This window comes from Phyllobates terribilis, unplaced genomic scaffold (genome assembly GCF_046119375.1).
Source record: "Phyllobates terribilis strain yellow unplaced genomic scaffold, ASM4611937v1 Scaffold_311__1_contigs__length_2239622, whole genome shotgun sequence".
Lineage (NCBI taxonomy): Eukaryota > Metazoa > Chordata > Amphibia > Anura > Dendrobatidae > Phyllobates > Phyllobates terribilis.
The window spans coordinates 134,018-161,259 of NW_027363071.1; the positions used below are offsets into that span (position 1 = coordinate 134,018).

At 45.4% G+C, this 27,242-nt stretch overlaps 9 non-coding genes and 5 pseudogenes across 9 annotated transcripts; all 14 read left to right on the top strand.

Annotated features, from left to right (window-relative positions):
• Window positions 1–5,931: 5,931 nt before the first annotated feature.
• Window positions 5,932–6,121, top strand: LOC141221044 (U2 spliceosomal RNA). Its single transcript, XR_012289134.1, has one exon. It is a non-coding gene; the product is annotated as a U2 spliceosomal RNA (small nuclear RNA).
• A 1,109-nt stretch (window positions 6,122–7,230) lies between these two features.
• Window positions 7,231–7,306, top strand: LOC141221056 (U2 spliceosomal RNA; annotated as a pseudogene).
• Window positions 7,307–8,114: 808 nt separating this feature from the next.
• Window positions 8,115–8,293, top strand: LOC141221053 (U2 spliceosomal RNA; annotated as a pseudogene).
• Window positions 8,294–9,402: 1,109 nt separating this feature from the next.
• Window positions 9,403–9,593, top strand: LOC141221107 (U2 spliceosomal RNA). The gene has a single exon (XR_012289183.1). It is a non-coding gene; the product is annotated as a U2 spliceosomal RNA (small nuclear RNA).
• Window positions 9,594–10,702: 1,109 nt separating this feature from the next.
• LOC141221012 (U2 spliceosomal RNA) lies at window positions 10,703–10,893 on the top strand. Its single transcript, XR_012289106.1, has one exon. It is a non-coding gene; the product is annotated as a U2 spliceosomal RNA (small nuclear RNA).
• Window positions 10,894–12,003: 1,110 nt separating this feature from the next.
• On the top strand, window positions 12,004–12,095 carry LOC141221061 (U2 spliceosomal RNA; annotated as a pseudogene).
• A 789-nt stretch (window positions 12,096–12,884) lies between these two features.
• On the top strand, window positions 12,885–13,069 carry LOC141221040 (U2 spliceosomal RNA). The gene has a single exon (XR_012289130.1). It is a non-coding gene; the product is annotated as a U2 spliceosomal RNA (small nuclear RNA).
• Window positions 13,070–14,178: 1,109 nt separating this feature from the next.
• LOC141221062 (U2 spliceosomal RNA) lies at window positions 14,179–14,270 on the top strand (annotated as a pseudogene).
• Window positions 14,271–15,065: 795 nt separating this feature from the next.
• On the top strand, window positions 15,066–15,250 carry LOC141221050 (U2 spliceosomal RNA). Its single transcript, XR_012289138.1, has one exon. It is a non-coding gene; the product is annotated as a U2 spliceosomal RNA (small nuclear RNA).
• A 1,109-nt stretch (window positions 15,251–16,359) lies between these two features.
• On the top strand, window positions 16,360–16,451 carry LOC141221063 (U2 spliceosomal RNA; annotated as a pseudogene).
• Window positions 16,452–17,244: 793 nt separating this feature from the next.
• Window positions 17,245–17,427, top strand: LOC141221039 (U2 spliceosomal RNA). The gene has a single exon (XR_012289129.1). It is a non-coding gene; the product is annotated as a U2 spliceosomal RNA (small nuclear RNA).
• A 6,149-nt stretch (window positions 17,428–23,576) lies between these two features.
• Window positions 23,577–23,766, top strand: LOC141221045 (U2 spliceosomal RNA). The gene has a single exon (XR_012289135.1). It is a non-coding gene; the product is annotated as a U2 spliceosomal RNA (small nuclear RNA).
• Window positions 23,767–24,875: 1,109 nt separating this feature from the next.
• On the top strand, window positions 24,876–25,066 carry LOC141221108 (U2 spliceosomal RNA). Its single transcript, XR_012289184.1, has one exon. It is a non-coding gene; the product is annotated as a U2 spliceosomal RNA (small nuclear RNA).
• Window positions 25,067–26,175: 1,109 nt separating this feature from the next.
• Window positions 26,176–26,366, top strand: LOC141221020 (U2 spliceosomal RNA). Its single transcript, XR_012289114.1, has one exon. It is a non-coding gene; the product is annotated as a U2 spliceosomal RNA (small nuclear RNA).
• Window positions 26,367–27,242: the final 876 nt, after the last annotated feature.

Here is a 27,242-nt window from a genome sequence, read left to right on the forward strand (position 1 = left end):
TTGGATAAACAGACATATTAGGCAAGCATTTTGGAGCTTTCACCTAAATAACTACAGGTGGTGAGATAAGCTGCACAATATAATTGACCTTTCAGTATATTGTTGCACACACACCATCTATTTAGCAAATGCCCTTGTTATCAACAGCAGCCTTTTAAACTCACCTGAGCTAACAGGTATGTGCGCTGGTTACTCTGCTGCGCTTAAAATTTCTTTTTTGGTTTGCTACAATGCCTTTTCTGAAACGTTGTCTCCTTCTGCTGGAACACTGACTTCTTTCATTTAATGCCTGCAGACTATAAAAGAGAACCCAACCCAAAAAGTTTGGTTGATTAGTCTGTGGCATTCTGTTAAACTGTTGCTTATGGCGGTCTCTGTGAGCTTCTCAGCGACATTCAGCCAGCCAGGTATCCTGCCTGCAGTAGATGGAATGTGGCAATGGAACGCTGGCTGCGTGTGTCATAATAGGCTCTGAGCCTTTATATACCTGTGCACAGCAGCAGCCACCTTCAGTCTGCTGCTGGACAGCCAGCAGCAGCAGCAGCAGGAGAGGTATGTAATCAGGAGCCCTCCTGCTAAGGGTAGACAGCTGCTCGTTCCACCCCACCCCCCGCCTTAATTGGTTCTCCTCCCTTCCAACGGTGTTGAGGCGGGTGGGAACAGCAGGGGGTGAAGGTGCTGTGTTTAAAGAGGTGGAGTTATGCAGATCTAAAACGCGTGGATTGCAGCAGCAGCAAGCCGAAAAGTGCAGGCATGTAAGGGATCTAGAGGTTGACAACATGTCTTCTTAACGGGAGTCCAGGAGCTCATCTCCACAAATGGACTTTTCAGGATCCTTGGGTGGCTCCGTAGTTTGAAACCAATTCTGGTTATCGCTTCTCGGCCTTTTGGCACGATCTATCAGGTTTACCTGTGTGGTCTTGCCTGTGAGGTGCTCTTGGTACCCTTTCTCTCGGCCTGGGGGGATTGTTCCTCTTCGGAGGGACTTAACCCCCCTGCTGCTATTGGGAGGAAGGATTAGTCCGGGAGCAACGGGAAGGGATCCCATGAAGGCTTGCGCCTTTCAGAGAGAAGAGTCGGTACGTTCCTGAGTGAAGGATGCCGGCAACGCTCACATATTCATCGGGTGATGCCCGGATGCGGAACACCGTGAGGATTGAAGTTGGAGCAGCATCGAGGATGGAGAAGAATTTGGACTACATCTGCCATAGGATTCTTCTTGGAGTTCTGGAGTTTCGGCGGGAAGACATATTCTGCTTCCAGGACAACGAGTACAAGGGGACATACACCATCACCTTCAAGAGCCAGGGATGCTGTCAGCAACTCGTACAAAAGGTAAACGAGAAAAACTACTTAGATGAATTGGATGGACTAACCTTTTGTTTCTTGTATGCTTATGACGAGATCCCCATCGTGGTGCATTTCCCGAACCCCTTTGTGGAAGCTGCAGACATCTCGACTTACCTTACCCGCTATTGTGATGATCTGAGATACCTGGGTACTGTGAAGAACGCGGTAGGCTTCTGGTGCGGCAAGAGAAGGTATATGGCCCGTCTAAAGAGGGACCTTAGTGGAGTGGGAGGAATGCTACACCCTCCCTCAACCTTCGTAATCGGTAAGAGCAGAGGCTACTTATTTTATCCTGGAATGCCAGTATGTTGCAGGAACTGTGGACAAATGGGTCATACCCAAACGTCCTGCACGGGCAGGAAAGTAGACCGCTGCAATAATTGCAGCTGTTACGGACATTTAATGAAGGACTGTCCCGCTGGGAGGAAATGTAATCTCTGCGGTGAGGCGGGGCACATGTTCCGAGGATGCCCCAACAGGACCAGGACCAGGACCTACGCAGAAGCTGCATCTTCTGAAGCTGAGCCGATGCGCCCACCGGTCTTCACTGGCAGGCCGGCGTCGGAGGGCGGTTCGAAGGGCGAGAAGGCTGGGATGGAGCAGGGAGCCGGAGGCCCCTCTGGGGCGGCACCTGCATCGAAGTCCCTTAACGATGGGCGGACCTCGCATGGACCGGAGCGGGGGGGTCCTCCTTCTGGGAGGGTATCCTCCGTATCGATGGTTCCCGATACCGATCCTGTTGGGCTGGAGGGTGGTGCCCCTGTGCGGTTGGCTACAGGGGACCACGCAGCGATGGCCTCAGGATCTTCCAGGGCGATTAGCCAGCCAGATGAGGGGGCTTTGCTTCTAGGTGGCGAACATCAGGAAATCTGTGTTGCTGATCTTGTCCTGATGGACCAGTCTCCCCCCCTGGAGGAGGTGGAGGAAGAGGAGGACTGCACCAGTGACCTAGTGGAGTCTGCCCCGAAAAAGAGACGGAATGTCGAAGCCCCAGCGTCTCCTGGAATGTGGCTGGGAACCGTGACCTACGAGGGGGCAACCGCCGGCTCACAGAATATCGAGTCGTTTGGGTCCTCTAGCCCGGATGTCCTGGAGCAATTTGATATACAGGGCTTTGAGTCAGGTGTCCTCATGGAAGATCCACCACCCTGACCTATGAATGCCCACATTAAGACTTGTCTCACTGAATGTGAGGTCATTAAAGAGCCCAGTTCGTAGGGCTGCTCTATTCAAGTATTTAGAAACCACTGACTTTGACATATGTTTATTACAGGAATGCGGGATACAACATGCACTAAATTATAATGATATCAAGACAGATTGGAGACTGGGGCCCTCCATCTGGTCTGGCTCCAATGACAACAAGTCAGCGGGGGTGGGCTTCCTCTGTCGTGGGAGAAATATTACTATAAATGCTGTCACAGAAATAGTACCAGGCAGAGTGGTTTTAGTGCATTTTAAATTTAATGGTTTTACCCTACGTGTAATGAATATTTATGCTCCCCCTGATAAGCAAGAGAGAATTAATTTATTTGGGATATTGCCATTGTACTGTACTGGGTCATCTCCCCTGATCGTAGGGGGTGATTTTAATTGTCTTTGTGCTAGTGAACAACGAGCAGGGGGTGACCCTTTACGCAAATTGGATAAGTCATGTCATCTATTGAAAGATTTTATAACTGATTTTAAATTATGCGATGCGTGGAGGTCACTCCTGCCGACGGACCCTGGTTATACGTGGTCCGGAAGAGGGGTGTCCTCCAGGATCGATTTTATTTTCCTATCAGATGATTTTAACCCTGTAAAATGTGTTTTAACATCAAATATATTTTCTGACCATAAGGGCTTGGAGGTGCATCTAGAATACCGGGATGAACAGAGGGTCAACAGGGGCCTCTGGCGTCTAAGTACTTACCTGCTGGAGGACCCTCTGATTCGACAAGACTTTGGTAAAGCCTATCAAGCCTGGCGGCGACAAAAACCTTCTGATGCCCCTATGGTAACCTGGTGGGAAAATTTGAAAAAAAAAGGCAGAATGTTTTTTATAAAAGCAGGGAGACGTAAAGCTAGAGAGAAAAAAAGATGTTTTAGTGATCTTAACACCAAACTACAAACACTTTTTAAATTCAAAGAGCTAGGGGTGGAGGTGGGAGATGATATTGCTAGCCTAAAAACTGAAATTCAGAACTGCATAGACACAAAGGGGAAAGAGATTATTTTTAACTCTAGAGTGCAGCACTTGGAGGAGGGGGAGAAGTGCTCTCGCTTCTTCTTCAAAAAAGTCATGGATAAAAGAGAAGTGATCACAAATCTAGAGGGTGAAACATCTATGCAGGGAATGTTGAATGCTACTTTTAACTTTTATAAGCATCTTTTTAGTAAAAAGTGTATAGATGAGTCCTTTTTATCTGATGCTCTTAATGATCTCGATTTTAAGTTAAATTTTACAGACCAGGAGTTTTTAGAACGCGATATTGTTTTAGAGGAATTATTTTATGTTTTTAAAAGTTTCTCTAAGGGTAAAGCACCTGGGTGTGACGGACTACCTGTAGAATTTTACCTTACTTTTTGGGACATTTTAAAAGAGGACCTTTTTATGCTTTTTAAAGAAGTTTTTATTTGTGAACAGTTGCCATTTTCGTGGAGGAGAGGAGTGGTGTCTTTGATATATAAAAAAGGTGACCGCAGTACTCTAGCGAATTGGAGACCCATAACTCTCCTAAATGTTGATTACAAGGTACTTGCTAAGGTGGTTGCAGACCGGCTCAGGAGTGTCATTGCCAAACTAATCCAGCCTGAGCAGGTTTGTAGTGTACCAGGCAGAAGTATTTCAGAGGTTTTAAACGTATTAAGGGATGTAATTTGGTATTCCAGAGACCGGTGTCAAAATGTAGCTCTTTTAGCCCTAGATTTTGAAAAAGCTTTCGATAGAGTCTCTCATAGATTTCTTTTTAGAGTTTTAAAAAGAATGGGTATCCCTAATATGCTTTTAAATTGTATTAAGATTTTATATAAAAATTGTTTTAGTCAAATTTCTCTTAATGGCTTTTTAACAGATGGAGTTCCCCTTGAGTCCGGAGTGAAGCAGGGATGCCCCTTGTCGCCCATCCTGTTCATCTGCGCCATGGAGCCCCTGCTGAGCGCAATAAGAAAAGACAAAGTGATTAGAGGGGTTCCTGTTCCAGGCGGAGGTGGCAGTGATGTGAGAGTCTTTGGCTACATGGATGACGTGACGGTTGTGTGCGTGGACCCTGCTTCCCTCCGGAGGGCGGTGTTGCGCATTGATTTTTTTTCCCAGGCATCCGGTTTTAAACTTAATTTAAATAAATCTGAATGTCTGACTTTGGGATCCTGGGACACCGCCCAACTCCCGCAGCTCACTATAAAACGAGACAATGTAAAAATTCTTGGAGTTGTTTTTAACGAGGAGAATGTGGGAACTCAAAGCTGGGAGAATGTCATAGAAAAAATGTCAAAGAAAATATCATTTTGGGGTTTGAGGTCCCTAACAATGGAGGGGAAAATTTTAATTATAAAATCAGTGTTGTTACCCCTCATACTGTATATAGCTATGGTGTACCCCCCCTCTGATGTTTTAATTAAAAAAATGACTAGGATGATCTTTATGTTTTTATGGAACTCCAAAATGGAAAAATTAAGGCGAGAAATAATGAGGAAGAATAAAATGAAAGGCGGAAGGGATGTCCCCGACTTACATATTTATTTGTATTTAAATTATTTCTGCTTTTGTTTCAAACATTTTAATGGTAATAGTGCGCTAAGTTATTTTTTAAAATATACTTGTGGGATGATTTTTAAAAGATGGTTTAAGTTGTCGTTGAATTCCCCTGTTTTACTATGCCCCCCCAAACACCAAGCAATCTTAGAAAAGACTGTTCGATTTTATAGCCTTGGTGATTTTAATATGGACATTTTTAAAGACCGCAAGAAGCTTTTATCTTTTCTGAGGAGGAATGAAGATGTGACCCCCATAGTAAATTTCTCAGAAGAGAGATCGAAGCAAGTTTGGAAGAATGTCTTCGGGAAATTCTTAGCAAATGGACATAAGGACATCGCATGGATGGTGGTCCACCAGTGCCTCCCCACCAGAGAGTTTCAACACAGGAGAGGCCTGGTGGCCAGAGCAAAATGCCCCAGAGACTCATGTGTTAATGACGAAACCACCTTGCACCTTATGTGGAATTGCCCATTTGCACAGGAACTTTGGCACAAAGTTGGGATTCTTTTAAAATGGACTTGCGGTTTAAGAGATTTTAACCATGAATATGTTTTATATGGCCTTTTTAAATGTCCGACCCCTCAACAGTATTGTATATGTTGGTGTATGATTAACTGTTTTAAAGACGCCCTTTGGAAGGCACGCAATATTTTACTTTTTAAACGTGATGCTATTTCTGTGAAGGATTGTCTTAAAATTGCTTTTAGTCAGATGTATATTTATTACTTGAGGGATGTCAAATGTATTGGGAGGAGGGATGCTAATCGTATATGGGGTTTTTATGGGTGGAATTCTGTGTTTTATTAATGTATTGTTTGTGTTGCTGTTTTTGATTGTAAACCATCTTTTACGCACATAATAAAATATGTTGAAACCTGATCTGTTCTTATCAGTTTAATATCTGATACGTCCCCTATCTGGGGACCATATATTAAATGGATTTTTAGAACAGGGAGATGGAAAAAGAGCTTGCTCTGTCCACTCCACGCATTGACCTGGTATTGCAGTATCTCCAGGACCGGTGCACCCCTTCTTTAATGCAGTTTCTAAAATCAGAAAGTATTGAATTCAATGTTTTTTGTTCATTTTGCTTGTTTGTCGGATTTTGGGATGGACTCTTTGGCTTTGCTTTTCTTCTCCTCATTGGATTTTTCATGTTCAAAGTTGCAGAAGCCAGATGACAAGCTCATTTTGGTTCAACTTCAGCAACTGTGCATTGCATTGCCATGTAATGTAACGCAATGCTATCTTTCTAGCTCTCCCTCTTTACTTCCTTTTGGATAAACAGACATATTAGGCAAGCATTTTGGAGCTTTCACCTAAATAACTACAGGTGGTGAGATAAGCTGCACAATATAATTGACCTTTCAGTATATTGTTGCACACACACCATCTATTTAGCAAATGCCCTTGTTATCAACAGCAGCCTTTTAAACTCACCTGAGCTAACAGGTATGTGCGCCGGTTACTCTGCTGCGCTTAAAATTTCTTTTTTGGTTTGCTACAATGCCTTTTCTGAAACGTTGTCTCCCTCTGCTGGAACACTGACTTCTTTCAATTAATGCCTGCAGACTATAAAAGAGAACCCAACCCAAAAAGTTTGGTTGATTAGTCTGTGGCATTCTGTTAAACTGTTGTTTATGGCGGTCTCTGTGAGCTTCTCAGCGACATTCAGCCAGCCAGGTATCCTGCCTGCAGTAGATGGAATGTGGCAATGGAACGCTGGCTGCGCGTGTCATAATAGGCTCTGAGCCTTTATATACCTGCGCACAGCAGCAGCCACCTTCAGTCTGCTGCTGGACAGCCAGCAGCAGCAGGAGAGGTAAGTAATCAGCAGCCCTCCTGCTAAGGGTAGACAGCTGCTCGTTCCACCCCACCCCCCGCCTTAATTGGTTCTCCTCCCTTCCAACGGTGTTGAGGCGGGTGGGAACAGCAGGGGGTGAGGGTGCTGTGTTTAAAGATGTGGAGTTATGCAGATCTAAAACGCGTGGATTGCAGCAGCAGCAAGCCGAAAAGTGCAGGCATGTAAGGGATCTAGAGGTTGACAACATGTCTTCTTAACGGGAGTCCAGGAGCTCATCTCCACAAATGGACTCTTCAGGATCCTTGGGTGGCTCCGTAGTTCGAAACCAATTCTGGTTATCGCTTCTCGGCCTTTTGGCTAAGATCAAGTGTAGTATCTTTCGAAAAGGCGGTTTTGGATGTTGGCCACCCTAGTAGATTGATACATTATGCACACTGGGGTTTAGGCGCTTGTTAGTACGCCAGGTGGCTAATATAGTCATCTGGTGGAAAGCATGGCCTCCCAGGATCGACGCCATTGGGCCGGGGAAGATCGAAAGCCCGAAGTGTGAAGTGCCCCAGGAGTGGTGACCCTGGGGTGCCTTAACTCACTGGGATTGGGAACCCCACTTGAGTTTATGGCACATTTGCACTAGCACTTCAATATTTCTTTCTTCACACACACCCTTATTCCGGGCCTTCTGGCCTTAGGATGGGGAATTTTTCAATTCCCGGTCGAAGGTCCGGGCAGTATTATACTGTGAAACCTTCACTATTTATTTAATTTTTTTGTCACTGTGTGTCCACTTTTTCACGTGTGTCCACGTCCTTACTAGGATTTTGTCGGGATGCGGTTCCCTTACGGGTTCCTCTCTTGGCAGGTCTAGGGGGGGAGTGTGTGGCCATCAGGTTCCGCTCCCCCCTGAACCCCCCTGGCTCTCCTCTTTCGGGAGGAGAGCGTTGTTGGCTCCCCTCTTCCGGGAGGGGAGCACAGTCTTTGGCTCCCAGTGCCTTGCTCGGGTGAGAACTCGGGCAGGTGCTGGGGGTAAGATTGGGTCGCCTCTGGCTTTGGCTGGAGGTGGCTATTTGTCCCTGTTCCTCGCTGTGGCCTTCTGGCTCGGAGGGACGGGGAATGGTTTGGGGGACCCTTCTCCTTTTGGAGAGGGTTTCAAGAAGACCAGCATCCTAGTGCACTTTTTTTGTGGCACTTGTCACTTTTTTTAAGCGCACTCGGGTTTTGTACACGAATTCGGGCTTTCGATAAAAAAATCTGTTCTTATCAGTTTAATATATGATACGTCCCCTATCTGGGGACCATATATTAAATGGATTTTTAGAACAGGGAGATGGAAAAAGAGCTTGCTCTGTCCACTCCACGTATTGACCTGGTATTGCAGTATCTCCAGGACCGGTGCACCCCTTCTTTAATGCAGTTTCTAAAATCAGAAAGTATTGAATTCAATGTTTTTTGTTCATTTTGCTTGTTTGTCGGATTTTGGGATGGACTCTTTGGCTTTGCTTTTCTTCTCCTCATTGGATTTTTCATGTTCAAAGTTGCAGAAGCCAGATGACAAGCTCATTTTGGTTCAACTTCAGCAACTGTGCATTGCATTGCCATGTAATGTAACGCAATGCTATCTTTCTAGCTCTCCCTCTTTACTTCCTTTTGGATAAACAGACATATTAGGCAAGCATTTTGGAGCTTTCACCTAAATAACTACAGGTGGTGAGATAAGCTGCACAATATAATTGACCTTTCAGTATATTGTTGCACACACACCATCTATTTAGCAAATGCCCTTGTTATCAACAGCAGCCTTTTAAACTCACCTGAGCTAACAGGTATGTGCGCTGGTTACTCTGCTGCACTTAAAATTTCTTTTTTGGTTTGCTACAATGCCTTTTCTGAAACGTTGTCTCCCTCTGCTGGAACACTGACTTCTTTCAATTAATGCCTGCAGACTATAAAAGAGAACCCAACCCAAAAAGTTTGGTTGATTAGTCTGTGGCATTCTGTTAAACTGTTGCTTATGGCGGTCTCTGTGAGCTTCTCAGCGACATTCAGCCAGCCAGGTATCGTGCCTGCAGTAGATGGAATGTGGCAATGGAACGCTGGCTGCACGTGTCATAATAGGCTCTGAGCCTTTATATACCTGCGCACAGCAGCAGCCACCTTCAGTCTGCTGCTGGACAGCCAGCAGCAGCAGGAGAGGTAAGTAATCAGCAGCCCTCCTGCTAAGGGTAGACAGCTGCTCGTTCCACCCCACCCCCCGCCTTAATTGGTTCTCCTCCCTTCCAACGGTGTTGAGGCGGGTGGGAACAGCAGGGGGTGAGGGTGCTGTGTTTAAAGAGGTGGAGTTATGCAGATCTAAAACGCGTGGATTGCAGCAGCAGCAAGCCGAAAAGTGCAGGCATGTAAGGGATCTAGAGGTTGACAACATGTCTTCTTAACGGGAGTCCAGGAGCTCATCTCCACAAATGGACTCTTCAGGATCCTTGGGTGGCTCCGTAGTTCGAAACCAATTCTGGTTATCGCTTCTCGGCCTTTTGGCTAAGATCAAGTGTAGTATCTGTTCTTATCAGTTTAATATCTGATACGTCCCCTATCTGGGGACCATATATTAAATGGATTTTTAGAACAGGGAGATGGAAAAAGAGCTTGCTCTGTCCACTCCACGCATTGACCTGGTATTGCAGTATCTCCAGGACCGGTGCACCCCTTCTTTAATGCAGTTTCTAAAATCAGAAAGTATTGAATTCAATGTTTTTTGTTCATTTTGCTTGTTTGTCGGATTTTGGGATGGACTCTTTGGCTTTGCTTTTCTTCTCCTCATTGGATTTTTCATGTTCAAAGTTGCAGAAGCCAGATGACAAGCTCATTTTGGTTCAACTTCAGCAACTGTGCATTGCATTGCCATGTAATGTAACGCAATGCTATCTTTCTAGCTCTCCCTCTTTACTTCCTTTTGGATAAACAGACATATTAGGCAAGCATTTTGGAGCTTTCACCTAAATAACTACAGGTGGTGAGATAAGCTGCACAATATAATTGACCTTTCAGTATATTGTTGCACACACACCATCTATTTAGCAAATGCCCTTGTTATCAACAGCAGCCTTTTAAACTCACCTGAGCTAACAGGTATGTGCGCCGGTTACTCTGCTGCGCTTAAAATTTCTTTTTTGGTTTGCTACAATGCCTTTTCTGAAACGTTGTCTCCCTCTGCTGGAACACTGACTTCTTTCAATTAATGCCTGCAGACTATAAAAGAGAACCCAACCCAAAAAGTTTGGTTGATTAGTCTGTGGCATTCTGTTAAACTGTTGCTTATGGCGGTCTCTGTGAGCTTCTCAGCGACATTCAGCCAGCCAGGTATCCTGCCTGCAGTAGATGGAATGTGGCAATGGAACGCTGGCTGCGCGTGTCATAATAGGCTCTGAGCCTTTATATACCTGCGCACAGCAGCAGCCACCTTCAGTCTGCTGCTGGACAGCCAGCAGCAGCAGGAGAGGTAAGTAATCAGCAGCCCTCCTGCTAAGGGTAGACAGCTGCTCGTTCCACCACACCCCCCGCCTTAATTGGTTCTCCTCCCTTCCAACGGTGTTGAGGCGGGTGGGAACAGCAGGGGGTGAGGGTGCTGTGTTTAAAGAGGTGGAGTTATGCAGATCTAAAACGCGTGGATTGCAGCAGCAGCCAGCCGAAAAGTGCAGGCATGTAAGGGATCTAGAGGTTGACAACATGTCTTCTTAACGGGAGTCCAGGAGCTCATCTCCACAAATGGACTCTTCAGGATCCTTGGGTGGCTCCGTAGTTCGAAACCAATTCTGGTAATCGCTTCTCGGCCTTTTGGCTAAGATCAAGTGTAGTATCTGTTCTTATCAGTTTAATATCTGATACGTCCCCTATCTGGGGACCATATATTAAATGGATTTTTAGAACAGGGAGATGGAAAAAGAGCTTGCTCTGTCCACTCCACGCTTTGACCTGGTATTGCAGTATCTCCAGGACCGGTGCACCCCTTCTTTAATGCAGTTTCTAAAATCAGAAAGTATTGAATTCAATGTTTTTTGTTCATTTTGCTTGTTTGTCGGATTTTGGGATGGACTCTTTGGCTTTGCTTTTCTTCTCCTCATTGGATTTTTCATGTTCAAAGTTGCAGAAGCCAGATGACAAGCTCATTTTGGTTCAACTTCAGCAACTGTGCATTGCATTGCCATGTAATGTAACGCAATGCTATCTTTCTAGCTCTCCCTCTTTACTTCCTTTTGGATAAACAGACATATTAGGCAAGCATTTTGTAGCTTTCACCTAAATAACTACAGGTGGTGAGATAAGCTGCACAATATAATTGACCTTTCAGTATATTGTTGCACACACACCATCTATTTAGCAAATGCCCTTGTTATCAACAGCAGCCTTTTAAACTCACCTGAGCTAACAGGTATGTGCGCTGGTTACTCTGCTGCGCTTAAAATTTCTTTTTTGGTTTGCTACAATGCCTTTTCTGAAACGTTGTCTCCCTCTGCTGGAACACTGACTTCTTTCAATTAATGCCTGCAGACTATAAAAGAGAACCCAACCCAAAAAGTTTGGTTGATTAGTCTGTGGCATTCTGTTAAACTGTTGCTTATGGCGGTCTCTGTGAGCTTCTCAGCGACATTCAGCCAGCCAGGTATCCTGCCTGCAGTAGATGGAATGTGGCAATGGAACGCTGGCTGCGCGTGTCATAATAGGCTCTGAGCCTTTATATACCTGCGCACAGCAGCAGCCACCTTCAGTCTGCTGCTGGACAGCCAGCAGCAGCAGGAGAGGTAAGTAATCAGCAGCCCTCCTGCTAAGGGTAGACAGCTGCTCGTTCCACCCCACCCCCCGCCTGAAATTGGTTCTCCTCCCTTCCAACGGTGTTGAGGCGGGTGGGAACAGCAGGGGGTGAGGGTGCTGTGTTTAAAGAGGTGGAGTTATGCAGATCTAAAACGCGTGGATTGCAGCAGCAGCAAGCCGAAAAGTGCAGGCATGTAAGGGATCTAGAGGTTGACAACATGTCTTCTTAACGGGAGTCCAGGAGCTCATCTCCACAAATGGACTCTTCAGGATCCTTGGGTGGCTCCGTAGTTCGAAACCAATTCTGGTTATCGCTTCTCGGCCTTTTGGCTAAGATCAAGTGTAGTATCTTTCGAAAAGGCGGTTTTGGATGTTGGCCGCCCTAGTAGATTGATACATTATGCACACTGGGGTTTAGGCGCTTGTTAGTACGCCAGGTGGCTAATATAGTCATCTGGTGGAAAGCATGGCCCCCCAGGATCGACGCCATTGGGCCGGGGAAGATCGAAAGCCCGAAGTGTGAAGTGCCCCAGGAGTGGTGACCCTGGGGTGCCTTAACTCACTGGGATTGGGAACCCCACTTGAGTTTATGGCACATTTGCACAAGCACTTCAAATTTTCTTTCTTCGCACACACCCTTATTCCGGGCCTTCTGGCCTTTGGATGGGGAATTTTTCAATTCCCGGTCGAAGGTCCGGGCAGTATTATACTGTGAAACCTTCACTATTTATTTAATTTCTTTGTCACTGTGTGTCCACTTATTCACGTGTGTCACGTCCTACTAGGATTTTGTCGGGATGCGGTTCCCTTACGGGTTCCTCTCTTGGCAGGTCTAGGGGGGGAGTGTGTGGCCATCAGGTTCCGCTCCCCCCTGAACCCCCCTGGCTCTCCTCTTTTGGGAGGAGAGCGTTGTTGGCTCCCCTCTTCAGGGAGGGGAGCACAGTCTTTGGCTCCCAGTGCCTTGCTCGGGTGAGAACTCGGGCAGGTGCTGGGGGTAAGATTGGGTCGCCTCTGGCTTCGGCTGGAGGTGGCTTTTTGTCCCTGTTCCTCGCTGTGGCCTTTTGGCTCGGAGGGACGGGAAATGGTTTGGGGGACCCTTCTCCTTTTGGAGAGGGTTTCAAGAAGACCAGCATCCTAGTGCACTTTTTTTGTGGCACTTGTCACTTTTTTAAGCGCACTCGGGTTTTGTACACGAATTCGGGCTTTCGATAAAAGAAAAGAAATCTGTTCTTATCAGTTTAATATCTGATACGTCCCCTATCTGGGGACCATATATTAAATGGATTTTTAGAACAGGGAGATGGAAAAAGAGCTTGCTCTGTCCACTCCACGCATTGACCTGGTATTGCAGTATCTCCAGGACCGGTGCACCCCTTCTTTAATGCAGTTTCTAAAATCAGAAAGTATTGAATTCAATGTTTTTTGTTCATTTTGCTTGTTTGTCGGATTTTGGGATGGACTCTTTGGCTTTGCTTTTCTTCTCCTCATTGGATTTTTCATGTTCAAAGTTGCAGAAGCCAGATGACAAGCTCATTTTGGTTCAACTTCAGCAACTGTGCATTGCATTGCCATGTAATGTAACGCAATGCTATCTTTCTAGCTCTCCCTCTTTACTTCCTTTTGGATAAACAGACATATTAGGCAAGCATTTTGGAGCTTTCACCTAAATAACTACAGGTGGTGAGATAAGCTGCACAATATAATTGACCTTTCAGTATATTGTTGCACACACACCATCTATTTAGCAAATGCCCTTGTTATCAACAGCAGCCTTTTAAACTCACCTGAGCTAACAGGTATGTGCGCTGGTTACTCTGCTGCGCTTAAAATTTCTTTTTTGGTTTGCTACAATGCCTTTTCTGAAACGTTGTCTCCCTCTGCTGGAACACTGACTTCTTTCAATTAATGCCTGCAGACTATAAAAGAGAACCCAACCCAAAAAGTTTGGTTGATTAGTCTGTGGCATTCTGTTAAACTGTTGCTTATGGCGGTCTCTGTGAGCTTCTCAGCGACATTCAGCCAGCCAGGTATCCTGCCTGCAGTAGATGGAATGTGGCAATGGAACGCTGGCTGCGCGTGTCATAATAGGCTCTGAGCCTTTATATACCTGCGCACAGCAGCAGCCACCTTCAGTCTGCTGCTGGACAGCCAGCAGCAGCAGGAGAGGTAAGTAATCAGCAGCCCTCCTGCTAAGGGTAGACAGCTGCTCGTTCCACCCCACCCCCCGCCTTAATTGGTTCTCCTCCCTTCCAACGGTGTTGAGGCGGGTGGGAACAGCAGGGGGTGAGGGTGCTGTGTTTAAAGAGGTGGAGTTATGCAGATCTAAAACGCGTGGATTGCAGCAGCAGCAAGCCGAAAAGTGCAGGCATGTAAGGGATCTAGAGGTTGACAACATGTCTTCTTAACGGGAGTCCAGGAGCTCATCTCCACTAATGGACTCTTCAGGATCCTTGGGTGGCTCCGTAGTTCGAAACCAATTCTGGTTATCGCTTCTCGGCCTTTTGGCTAAGATCAAGTGTAGTATCTTTCGAAAAGGCGGTTTTGGATGTTGGCCGCCCTAGTAGATTGATACATTATGCACACTGGGGTTTAGGCGCTTGTTAGTACGCCAGGTGGCTAATATAGTCATCTGGTGGAAAGCATGGCCCCCCAGGATCGACGCCATTGGGCCGGGGAAGATCGAAAGCCCGAAGTGTGAAGTGCCCCAGGAGTGGTGACCCTGGGGTGCCTTAACTCACTGGGATTGGGAACCCCACTTGAGTTTATGGCACATTTGCACAAGCACTTCAAATTTTCTTTCTTCGCACACACCCTTATTCCAGGCCTTCTGGCCTTAGGATGGGGAATTTTTCAATTCCCGGTCGAAGGTCCGGGCAGTATTATACTGTGAAACCTTCACTATTTATTTAATTTCTTTGTCACTGTGTGTCCACTTATTCACGTGTGTCACGTCCTACTAGGATTTTGTCGGGATGCGGTTCCCTTACGGGTTCCTCTCTTGGCAGGTCTAGGGGGGGAGTGTGTGGCCATCAGGTTCCGCTCCCCCCTGAACCCCCCTGGCTCTCCTCTTTCGGGAGGAGAGCGATGTTGGCTCCCCTCTTCCGGGAGGGGAGCACAGTCTTTTGGCTCCCAGTGCCTTGCTCGGGTGAGAACTCGGGCAGGTATTGGGGGTAAGATTGGGTCGCCTCTGGTTTCGGCTGGAGGTGGCTATTTGTCCCTGTTCCTCGCTGTGGCCTTCTGGCTCGGAGGGACGGGGAATGGTTTGGGGGACCCTTCTCCTTTTGGAGAGGGTTTCAAGAAGACCAGCATCCAAGTGCACTTTTTTTGTGGCACTTGTCACTTTTTTAAGCGCACTCGGGTTTTGTACACGAATTCGGGCTTTCGAAAAAAAAAAAAAAAAAAAATCTGTTCTTATCAGTTTAATATCTGATACGTCCCCTATCTGGGGACCATATATTAAATGGATTTTTAGAACAGGGAGATGGAAAAAGAGCTTGCTCTGTCCACTCCACGCATTGACCTGGTATTGCAGTATCTCCAGGACCGGTGCACCCCTTCTTTAATGCAGTTTCTAAAATCAGAAAGTATTGAATTCAATGTTTTTTGTTCATTTTGCTTGTTTGTCGGATTTTGGGATGGACTCTTTGGCTTTGCTTTTCTTCTCCTCATTGGATTTTTCATGTTCAAAGTTGCAGAAGCCAGATGACAAGCTCATTTTGGTTCAACTTCAGCAACTGTGCATTGCATTGCCATGTAATGTAACGCAATGCTATCTTTCTAGCTCTCCCTCTTTACTTCCTTTTGGATAAACAGACATATTAGGCAAGCATTTTGGAGCTTTCACCTAAATAACTACAGGTGGTGAGATAAGCTGCACAATATAATTGACCTTTCAGTATATTGTTGCACACACACCATCTATTTAGCAAATGCCCTTGTTATCAACAGCAGCCTTTTAAACTCACCTGAGCTAACAGGTATGTGCGCTGGTTACTCTGCTGCGCTTAAAATTTCTTTTTTGGTTTGCTACAATGCCTTTTCTGAAACGTTGTCTCCCTCTGCTGGAACACTGACTTCTTTCAATTAATGCCTGCAGACTATAAAAGAGAACCCAACCCAAAAAGTTTGGTTGATTAGTCTGTGGCATTCTGTTAAACTGTTGCTTATGGCGGTCTCTGTGAGCTTCTCAGCGACATTCAGCCAGCCAGGTATCCTGCCTGCAGTAGATGGAATGTGGCAATGGAACGCTGGCTGCGCGTGTCATAATAGGCTCTGAGCCTTTATATACCTGCGCACAGCAGCAGCCACCTTCAGTCTGCTGCTGGACAGCCAGCAGCAGCAGGAGAGGTAAGTAATCAGCAGCCCTCCTGCTAAGGGTAGACAGCTGCTCGTTCCACCCCACCCCCCGCCTTAATTGGTTCTCCTCCCTTCCAACGGTGTTGAGGCGGGTGGGAACAGCAGGGGGTGAGGGTGCTGTGTTTAAAGAGGTGGAGTTATGCAGATCTAAAACGCGTGGATTGCAGCAGCAGCAAGCCGAAAAGTGCAGGCATGTAAGGGATCTAGAGGTTGACAACATGTCTTCTTAACGGGAGTCCAGGAGCTCATCTCCACAAATGGACTCTTCAGGATCCTTGGGTGGCTCCGTAGTTCGAAACCAATTCTGGTTATCGCTTCTCGGCCTTTTGGCTAAGATCAAGTGTAGTATCTTTCGAAAAGGCGGTTTTGGATGTTGGCCGCCCTAGTAGATTGATACATTATGCACACTGGGGTTTAGGCGCTTGTTAGTACGCCAGGTGGCTAATATAGTCATCTGGTGGAAAGCATGGCCCCCCAGGATCGACGCCATTGGGCCGGGGAAGATCGAAAGCCCGAAGTGTGAAGTGCCCCAGGAGTGGTGACCCTGGGGTGCCTTAACTCACTGGGATTGGGAACCTCACTTGAGTTTATGGCACATTTGCACTAGCAGTTCAATATTTCTTTCTTCACACACACCCTTATTCCGGGCCTTCTGGCCTTAGGATGGGGAATTTTTCAATTTCCGGTCGAAGGTCCGGGCAGTATTATACTGTGAAACCTTCACTATTTATTTAATTTTTTTTTGTCACTGTGTGTCCACTTTTTCACGTGTGTCCACGTCCTTACTAGGATTTTGTCGGGATGCGGTTCCCTTACGGGTTCCTCTCTTGGCAGGTCTAAGGGGGGAGTGTGTGGCCATCAGGTTCCGCTCCCCCCTGAACCCCCCTGGCTCTCCTCTTTCGGGAGGAGAGCGTTGTTGGCTCCCCTCTTCCGGGAGGGGAGCACAGTCTTTGGCTCCCAGTGCCTTGCTCGGGTGAGAACTCGGGCAGGTATTGGGGGTAAGATTGGGTCGCCTCTGGCTCCGGCTGGAGGTGGCTATTTGTCCCTGTTCCTCGCTGTGGCCTTCTGGCTCGGAGGGACGGGGAATGGTTTGGGGGACCCTTCTCTTTTTGGAGAGGGTTTCAAGAAGACCAGCATCCTAGTGCACTTTTTTTGTGGCACTTGTCACTTTTTTAAGCGCACTCGGGTTTTGTACACGAATTCGGGCTTTCGATAAAAAAAAAAATCTGTTCTTATCAGTTTAATATCTGATACGTCCCCTATCTGGGGACCATATATTAAATGGATTTTTAGAACAGGGAGATGGAAAAAGAGCTTGCTCTGTCCACTCTACGCATTGACCTGGTATTGCAGTATCTCCAGGACCGGTGCACCCCTTCTTTAATGCAGTTTCTAAAATCAGAAAGTATTGAATTCAATGTTTTTTGTTCATTTTGCTTGTTTGTCGGATTTTGGGATGGACTCTTTGGCTTTGCTTTTCTTCTCCTCATTGGATTTTTCATGTTCAAAGTTGCAGAAGCCAGATGACAAGCTCATTTTGGTTCAACTTCAGCAACTGTGCATTGCATTGCCATGTAATGTAACGCAATGCTATCTTTCTAGCTCTCCCTCTTTACTTCCTTTTGGATAAACAGACATATTAGGCAAGCATTTTGGAGCTTTCACCTAAATAACTACAGGTGGTGAGATAAGCTGCACAATATAATTGACCTTTCAGTATATTGTTGCACACACACCATCTATTTAGCAAATGCCCTTGTTATCAACAGCAGCCTTTTAAACTCACCTGAGCTAACAGGTATGTGCGCTGGTTACTCTGCTGCGCTTAAAATTTCTTTTTTGGTTTGCTACAATGCCTTTTCTGAAACGTTGTCTCCCTCTGCTGGAACACTGACTTCTTTCAATTAATGCCTGCAGACTATAAAAGAGAACCCAACCCAAAAAGTTTGGTTGATTAGTCTGTGGCATTCTGTTAAACTGTTGCTTATGGCGGTCTCTGTGAGCTTCTCAGCGACATTCAGCCAGCCAGGTATCCTGCCTGCAGTAGATGGAATGTGGCAATGGAACGCTGGCTGCGCGTGTCATAATAGGCTCTGAGCCTTTATATACCTGCGCACAGCAGCAGCCACCTTCAGTCTGCTGCTGGACAGCCAGCAGCAGCAGGAGAGGTAAGTAATCAGCAGCCCTCCTGCTAAGGGTAGACAGCTGCTCGTTCCACCCCACCCCCCGCCTTAATTGGTTCTCCTCCCTTCCAACGGTGTTGAGGCGGGTGGGAACAGCAGGGGGTGAGGGTGCTGTGTTTAAAGAGGTGGAGTTATGCAGATCTAAAACGCGTGGATTGCAGCAGCAGCAAGCCGAAAAGTGCAGGCATGTAAGGGATCTAGAGGTTGACAACATGTCTTCTTAACGGGAGTCCAGGAGCTCATCTCCACAAATGGACTCTTCAGGATCCTTGGGTGGCTCCGTAGTTCGAAACCAATTCTGGTTATCGCTTCTCGGCCTTTTGGCTAAGATCGTATGACTGTATCTTGATTGGTGCGAGTCTCCTGGAGGAATCCGGACCCTTTTGTGGAGGATTTTCTGCTTTTTCCTGTGGTATTCCATACCGACAGAATCCAAGATGTCTTTTGTGAAGAACACCATCCGTTTGTCCGTGGATCCATCTGACCAGAACAAGAACAACGTGGTTTTCATTGTCCAAGACATCGTTGAAGGCAAAGCTGGAGCAAGACGTTCTGAGATCTTCAGTGTCAACGAATTTTCACGTCAAGGTAATTATGACGTTACCTTTATGGACCAGGATGTTTGCCTTAATGTCTTTGAATGGCTCCGTGGTCACTCTAGTGACCCCTGCTTGGAAGGAGTTAGATGGGAACCTTTGTTTGGTCTGCAAGAAAAGGAGGTGACTGTGACTGTCTATAACCCTTTTACAGACCCTGAGCTGCTGGAGTGCTTCCTCTCTCGCTACTGTGAATATGTGCGGAAGGGAGTGAAGCAAGTCAATTGTCTAGGAATCTTTAACTGTCAGTATAAATTCCGTGTGAAATTGAAAAGGGATCCTGACAGTGTGGGGGGCTTTAGACACCCTCCATCAAATTTTTCCGTTGCAGGCCATAGAGGTTTCCTCTTTTACCCAGGCCAGCCCATGTTTTGCCGTAGATGCTTTTCTTTCGGACATACCATGGTAACATGCCTTAAAGGGCAGTGTTGCCGAAATTGCAGAAAGGAGGGGCATATGGCCAACCAGTGTCCAGAGGCCAAGTCCTGTGATGTCTGTGGGAGTAGTGATCACATGTATAAGGACTGTCCTATGAGTGCACCTAGATGTTCTGATAAAGAACAGAAGGAGGAAGAGCTGGAGAGGAGGCAGATGGCAAGCGCACTGAAAGTGCTGGAAAGATTGGAGAGGGAGGAGAGAGAGGGAAGGAGGCGGGAAACTGGTAGAGCCTCTCCCTCTACGGCGCCAGAGGAGGTGTCCCTGAGACCATGTTCTTCTTCTGCTGAAGAAATGAGGAAGAAGCGGAGGGAAGAAAAGGAGTTCTGGAGGGAAGTGGCAAAGGTGGAGAAAAAGGCAGTGTCTGCGAGAATATCTAGGAAAGTGGTGGAAGCAGAGCTGCCTGAGATGATGACTTTTGGAGAGGCAATGGACGCAACAGGATGTGAAGTGCAAATCTCGGAACCCGACAGTCCTGAACACCCTTCGGGTCCTGAAAACATTGAAGATTTTTCTTCGGAGGATGATAGGGGTGCAAAGAAGAGTCGTAGGGAGGATGGTGGGGGCAGTGATGATGCAGATTTTAGTGAGCCTCAGAGGAAGATCAGAACTGCCAGAATGAGGAGTGTGGCTGGTGAAGCCAGCGGGTCGGAAACCAGCTGTTCTGTTCTGATGGCGGAGGAGGATAGTGGTGGTGCTGGATAGTGTCACCATATAATATTGTAAATGTTTTTTCTATTTGTCCTCTTGTGAGCTTTGGTTTAGGCCAAAGGCTATTTCTTTGTGTAATTGGTGAAGGAGTAGAAGTTTTATGGGATTTACCATAGTGTCCCAAAACGTAAGAGTGTTTAAAAGTAAAGTAAGAAGAGCTGCTATTTTTGAGTTTTTAGCTATGCAAAATGCATCTATTTTTTGTTTACAAGAATGTGGGGTAGTGGATGGTGTGAAAGGGGATGAATGGTCTTATGGAGCGTCTGTGTGGTCGGGGAGTGCATGTAATAAGAATGATGGTGTGGGTATTTTGGTTAAAGGAAGGGAGGTTGTTTTGAGTGATTATTTGGTTATTGAGGTGGGGAGATGTATCCTTGCTAATTTTGTATACAAGAATGTAAAGTTTTGTGTTATTAATGTTTATGCGCCAGTTGAAAAAAATGAGCGCAAAAATTTATTTGAAAAAATTAAGCTTTTTGTTCCAGGAAGAATACCTGTGGTAATTGTGGGTGATATGAACTGTGATGTGGGGAGAGTGAATGTGGATGTGTCTGGGAAAGCATTATTGGAGTTAGTGAATGATTTTGGGTTGTGTGATATGCAGCGCGTGTGTAACATGAATCCTTTGTTGAACACTTTCTTTTCTGAGAGTGGTAGGGTACAATCCAGATTGGATTATTGTTTTATTTCTAAAAATATGGTTTCTGTTAATTATAGGCAGGAAAACGTTCTTTTTTCAGATCATGTGTGTATGTTGTGTGAGTTGGATATAAAAGTTGATGGAGTGTTTGGGAGAGGATTGTGGAAGTTAAATGTTAAACTGTTAGAGAATGAAGATGTGAGAAAGGAGTATGAAAGGCGGTATGAAGAATGGTGTAAGCATAAAAATGAGTTTGGGAATGTTTGTGAGTGGTGGGACTGGGTGAAGAAACAAACAAAAATGTTCTTTAAAAATTTAGGATACAAGTATGCAGCAATTAAAAGAGAGAGTTTTGTTAAACTGAACGCGCGGTTGAGCGTTTTGTATAAGTTAAGGGAAGGAGGAGTTGAGGTGGAGGAGGATATTTTAGAGGTAAAAAAGGAGATTAGTGAGTTTTTGTTGGAGAGAGGGAGAAGCATAGTGTTTAGGGCAAAGATTGATAAGATGGAGCAGGATGAGAAATGTTCTCGGTTTTTCTTTAAAAAAGTTTTTGGAAAGAAACAGAGTATGAGCGTGGTGTATGGAGCAGATGGAAGTGAGGTGAGTGGAGAGGATATGTGTGAAGAGGTGGCTAAGTTTTATGAGGATCTGTATGCAGTGAAACAGAGGGATGAATGTTTGGAGAATGATGTTTTGAGTGTGTTAGAGAGTAAGTTGAGTGAAGCAGAAAGAGAGAGAGTGATGGGTGAGGTGACTGGTGATGAGGTATGGAAGGTTATGTGTAGTATGGCTTTGAATAAGACGCCGGGGGAGGATGGCCTCCCAGTAGAATTTTATCGTGTGATGTGGGGTGTGATTGGTAAGGACTTTGTGGATGTATGTAAGTATATGTGGGGAAACATGGAGGTGACTGAGAGTATGCGTGCAGGTATGGTTGTGTTAATTCCTAAGAAAGGGGATTTGAAAAGTCTGAGGAATTGGAGGCCAATAACGTTACTTAATTGTGATTATAAAATCTATGCAAAACTTATGGCTAATAGGATGCGTGATGTGATAGAGAGTGTGATTGGGGATGAGCAGTGTTGTGCGGTACCTGGGAGGCGGATTCATGAGTGTGTGTGTATGTTAAGAGATTGTCTATGGGATTGCATGGGTCGTAAGAAGAGTGTATTTTTGTTAAGTTTGGATTTTGAAAAGGCTTATGATAGGTTGTCGCATGGTTTTTTGTTCAGAGTGTTGTTAAAAATGGGTTTTCCGGCTGATTTTGTTGGGCGAGTGAGAAGTTTGTATGCGGGTGTTTATAGCTGTGTTTTAATGAATGGGTATGTGGGTAGGAAAGTGAATGTGTTTTCGGGTGTGCGACAGGGGTGTCCTTTGTCCCCTGTAGCATTTATTTGTGCAATTGAGCCATTGTTGTGTATGCTGAGGAAAGATAAGGTAATTCGTGGTGTGCAAGTGCCGGGAGGTGGAGGAAAAGAATGGAAGGTGAGTGGTTATATGGATGACGTGTGTGTATTATGTGATTCTGAATGTTCGGTGAGGCGGGTGAAGTTGTTAGTGTCTATTTTTTGTGGTGCATCTGCGTTTAAAGTGAATTGGGAAAAGAGTGAGTGTAAGGGTTTTGGAGGCGGAAGTTTAAGTAGGGATGTAGGTGTGAATGTAGTGAATGGACCTATTAAAGTTTTGGGTGTGAAGTTTTCAGAGAGTTTGGATGGGAAAGAAAGTTGGGATGATGCGAAAGGAAAAGTTGAGCAGAAGTTGAATTTTTGGAAATTGAGGAGTTTATCCTTTTTTGGGAAGATTTTAATTGTTAAGAGTGTGGTGTTGCCAATATTTTTATATATTGCGGTAGTATTTCCACCAGGATATATGTGTATGAGAAGCTTGAATAGAATTTTATTTGTTTTTTTGTGGAACTCGAAAATGGAGAGAGCTAGGAGAGAAATTTTGGTTAAAAGAGTGGAAAAAGGTAGTTTGGGTTTTCCGAATTTGGACGTGTTTTTTGGTGTGAATATCGTTGTGTTTGTTTTGAAAGTGATTAGGGCGGATGGAAAGTTTTCATCTATGTGTAGGTATTTATTTGGAGCGTATTTGTTTCGTTTAAAGTGGCAAGAAAGGGATTTGCGATGTCCGATTGCTTTTGAGGTGCCTGTATGGTATGTGTGGGTTTATAAGTTTTTGGTGAGGTATGAACTGTGTGATGCAGATGTGAGATTGCTGGAGAATAAGAAGGCTGTGTATAGGATGATTGAATGTAGAGAGGTAGAATGTGGAATAAATATGGTTAGGGGTGGTGATGTGCAGAAGGTTTGGAAGAAAGTGCGGATGAGTGGTATGACCAACAAACAGAGTGAAGTTGTGTGGCAGTCTTTACATGGAGTATTACCTGTGAGAGAGTTTCAGAGGAATAGAGGTTTGGTGAGGAGTGAAATGTGTCCAAGAAATGGCTGTGGTGGAAGGGAAAGTGTGTTGCATGTTTTTTGGAATTGCCAGTATGCTAGAGATGTGATTGAGAGAATGGGGCCTTTGTGTAAAGAATTGTGTGGTGTGAATTTGTTGTCTTTTGAGTTGTTTATGTTTGGTTTGGGAATATGTGATGGGACGAAGGAAAGAGTCTTGTGGTTGATGCTTGCATGTATAAAGGAAGTGTTATGGGATGTGAGGAATGTGTATGTGTTTAAAAGGAAGGAAATTGCTGTAAAGGATAGTGTGAAGGTGATTTTGGGGAAGATGTATGTGTGTTTCCTATGGGACAAAAAGAGGAGAGGGGAAGTGGATGCGGAGGGAATATGGAAAGTTAAAAAGTGGAGATATATTGTTAGTACCTCTTGATTTTTGTTATTGTTGTTTTGAAATATGAAATAAATATTTCCGATGATGATGGGGACAGCAAATTGCGTATTGGATTTGACGCAGCTGTTTTGATGGAATTTTCCTTTGTCTGGTTTCCATAGACTGTGGAATTTCCTCGTCTGAGGAGAAAAAAAAAAAAAAAAAAATCTGTTCTTATCAGTTTAATATCTGATACGTCCCCTATCTGGGGACCATATATTAAATGGATTTTTAGAACAGGGAGATGGAAAAAGAGCTTGCTCTGTCCACTCCACGCATTGACCTGGTATTGCAGTATCTCCAGGACCGGTGCACCCCTTCTTTAATGCAGTTTCTAAAATCAGAAAGTATTGAATTCAATGTTTTTTGTTCATTTTGCTTGTTTGTCGGATTTTGGGATGGACTCTTTGGCTTTGCTTTTCTTCTCCTCATTGGATTTTTCATGTTCAAAGTTGCAGAAGCCAGATGACAAGCTCATTTTGGTTCAACTTCAGCAACTGTGCATTGCATTGCCATGTAATGTAACGCAATGCTATCTTTCTAGCTCTCCCTCTTTACTTCCTTTTGGATAAACAGACATATTAGGCAAGCATTTTGGAGCTTTCACCTAAATAACTACAGGTGGTGAGATAAGCTGCACAATATAATTGACCTTTCAGTATATTGTTGCACACACACCATCTATTTAGCAAATGCCCTTGTTATCAACAGCAGCCTTTTAAACTCACCTGAGCTAACAGGTATGTGCGCTGGTTACTCTGCTGCGCTTAAAATTTCTTTTTTGGTTTGCTACAATGCCTTTTCTGAAACGTTGTCTCCCTCTGCTGGAACACTGACTTCTTTCAATTAATGCCTGCAGACTATAAAAGAGAACCCAACCCAAAAAGTTTGGTTGATTAGTCTGTGGCATTCTGTTAAACTGTTGCTTATGGCGGTCTCTGTGAGCTTCTCAGCGACATTCAGCCAGCCAGGTATCCTGCCTGCAGTAGATGGAATGTGGCAATGGAACGCTGGCTGCGCGTGTCATAATAGGCTCTGAGCCTTTATATACCTGCGCACAGCAGCAGCCACCTTCAGTCTGCTGCTGGACAGCCAGCAGCAGCAGGAGAGGTAAGTAATCAGCAGCCCTCCTGCTAAGGGTAGACAGCTGCTCGTTCCACCCCACCCCCCGCCTTAATTGGTTCTCCTCCCTTCCAACGGTGTTGAGGCGGGTGGGAACAGCAGGGGGTGAGGGTGCTGTGTTTAAAGAGGTGGAGTTATGCAGATCTAAAACGCGTGGATTGCAGCAGCAGCAAGCCGAAAAGTGCAGGCATGTAAGGGATCTAGAGGTTGACAACATGTCTTCTTAACGGGAGTCCAGGAGCTCATCTCCACAAATGGACTCTTCAGGATCCTTGGGTGGCTCCGTAGTTCGAAACCAATTCTGGTTATCGCTTCTCGGCCTTTTGGCTAAGATCAAGTGTAGTATCTGTTCTTATCAGTTTAATATCTGATACGTCCCCTATCTGGGGACCATATATTAAATGGATTTTTAGAACAGGGAGATGGAAAAAGAGCTTGCTCTGTCCACTCCACGCATTGACCTGGTATTGCAGTATCTCCAGGACCGGTGCACCCCTTCTTTAATGCAGTTTCTAAAATCAGAAAGTATTGAATTCAATGTTTTTTGTTCATTTTGCTTGTTTGTCGGATTTTGGGATGGACTCTTTGGCTTTGCTTTTCTTCTCCTCATTGGATTTTTCATGTTCAAAGTTGCAGAAGCCAGATGACAAGCTCATTTTGGTTCAACTTCAGCAACTGTGCATTGCATTGCCATGTAATGTAACGCAATGCTATCTTTCTAGCTCTCCCTCTTTACTTCCTTTTGGATAAACAGACATATTAGGCAAGCATTTTGGAGCTTTCACCTAAATAACTACAGGTGGTGAGATAAGCTGCACAATATAATTGACCTTTCAGTATATTGTTGCACACACACCATCTATTTAGCAAATGCCCTTGTTATCAACAGCAGCCTTTTAAACTCACCTGAGCTAACAGGTATGTGCGCTGGTTACTCTGCTGCGCTTAAAATTTCTTTTTTGGTTTGCTACAATGCCTTTTCTGAAACGTTGTCTCCCTCTGCTGGAACACTGACTTCTTTCAATTAATGCCTGCAGACTATAAAAGAGAACCCAACCCAAAAAGTTTGGTTGATTAGTCTGTGGCATTCTGTTAAACTGTTGCTTATGGCGGTCTCTGTGAGCTTCTCAGCGACATTCAGCCAGCCAGGTATCCTGCCTGCAGTAGATGGAATGTGGCAATGGAACGCTGGCTGCGCGTGTCATAATAGGCTCTGTGCCTTTATATACCTGCGCACAGCAGCAGCCACCTTCAGTCTGCTGCTGGACAGCCAGCAGCAGCAGGAGAGGTAAGTAATCAGCAGCCCTCCTGCTAAGGGTAGACAGCTGCTCGTTCCACCCCACCCCCCGCCTTAATTGGTTCTCCTCCCTTCCAACGGTGTTGAGGCGGGTGGGAACAGCAGGGGGTGAGGGTGCTGTGTTTAAAGAGGTGGAGTTATGCAGATCTAAAACGCGTGGATTGCAGCAGCAGCAAGCCGAAAAGTGCAGGCATGTAAGGGATCTAGAGGTTGACAACATGTCTTCTTAACGGGAGTCCAGGAGCTCATCTCCACAAATGGACTCTTCAGGATCCTTGGGTGGCTCCGTAGTTCGAAACCAATTCTGGTTATCGCTTCTCGGCCTTTTGGCTAAGATCAAGTGTAGTATCTATTCTTATCAGTTTAATATCTGATACGTCCCCTATCTGGGGACCATATATTAAATGGATTTTTAGAACAGGGAGATGGAAAAAGAGCTTGCTCTGTCCACTCCACGCATTGACCTGGTATTGCAGTATCTCCAGGACCGGTGCACCCCTTCTTTAATGCAGTTTCTAAAATCAGAAAGTATTGAATTCAATGTTTTTTGTTCATTTTGCTTGTTTGTCGGATTTTGGGATGGACTCTTTGGCTTTGCTTTTCTTCTCCTCATTGGATTTTTCATGTTCAAAGTTGCAGAAGCCAGATGACAAGCTCATTTTGGTTCAACTTCAGCAACTGTGCATTGCATTGCCATGTAATGTAACGCAATGCTATCTTTCTAGCTCTCCCTCTTTACTTCCTTTTGGATAAACAGACATATTAGGCAAGCATTTTGGAGCTTTCACCTAAATAACTACAGGTGGTGAGATAAGCTGCACAATATAATTGACCTTTCAGTATATTGTTGCACACACACCATCTATTTAGCAAATGCCCTTGTTATCAACAGCAGCCTTTTAAACTCACCTGAGCTAACAGGTATGTGCGCTGGTTACTCTGCTGCGCTTAAAATTTCTTTTTTGGTTTGCTACAATGCCTTTTCTGAAACGTTGTCTCCCTCTGCTGGAACACTGACTTCTTTCAATTAATGCCTGCAGACTATAAAAGAGAACCCAACCCAAAAAGTTTGGTTGATTAGTCTGTGGCATTCTGTTAAACTGTTGCTTATGGCGGTCTCTGTGAGCTTCTCAGCGACATTCAGCCAGCCAGGTATCCTGCCTGCAGTAGATGGAATGTGGCAATGGAACGCTGGCTGCGCGTGTCATAATAGGCTCTGAGCCTTTATATACCTGCGCACAGCAGCAGCCACCTTCAGTCTGCTGCTGGACAGCCAGCAGCAGCAGGAGAGGTAAGTAATCAGCAGCCCTCCTGCTAAGGGTAGACAGCTGCTCGTTCCACCCCACCCCCCGCCTTAATTGGTTCTCCTCCCTTCCA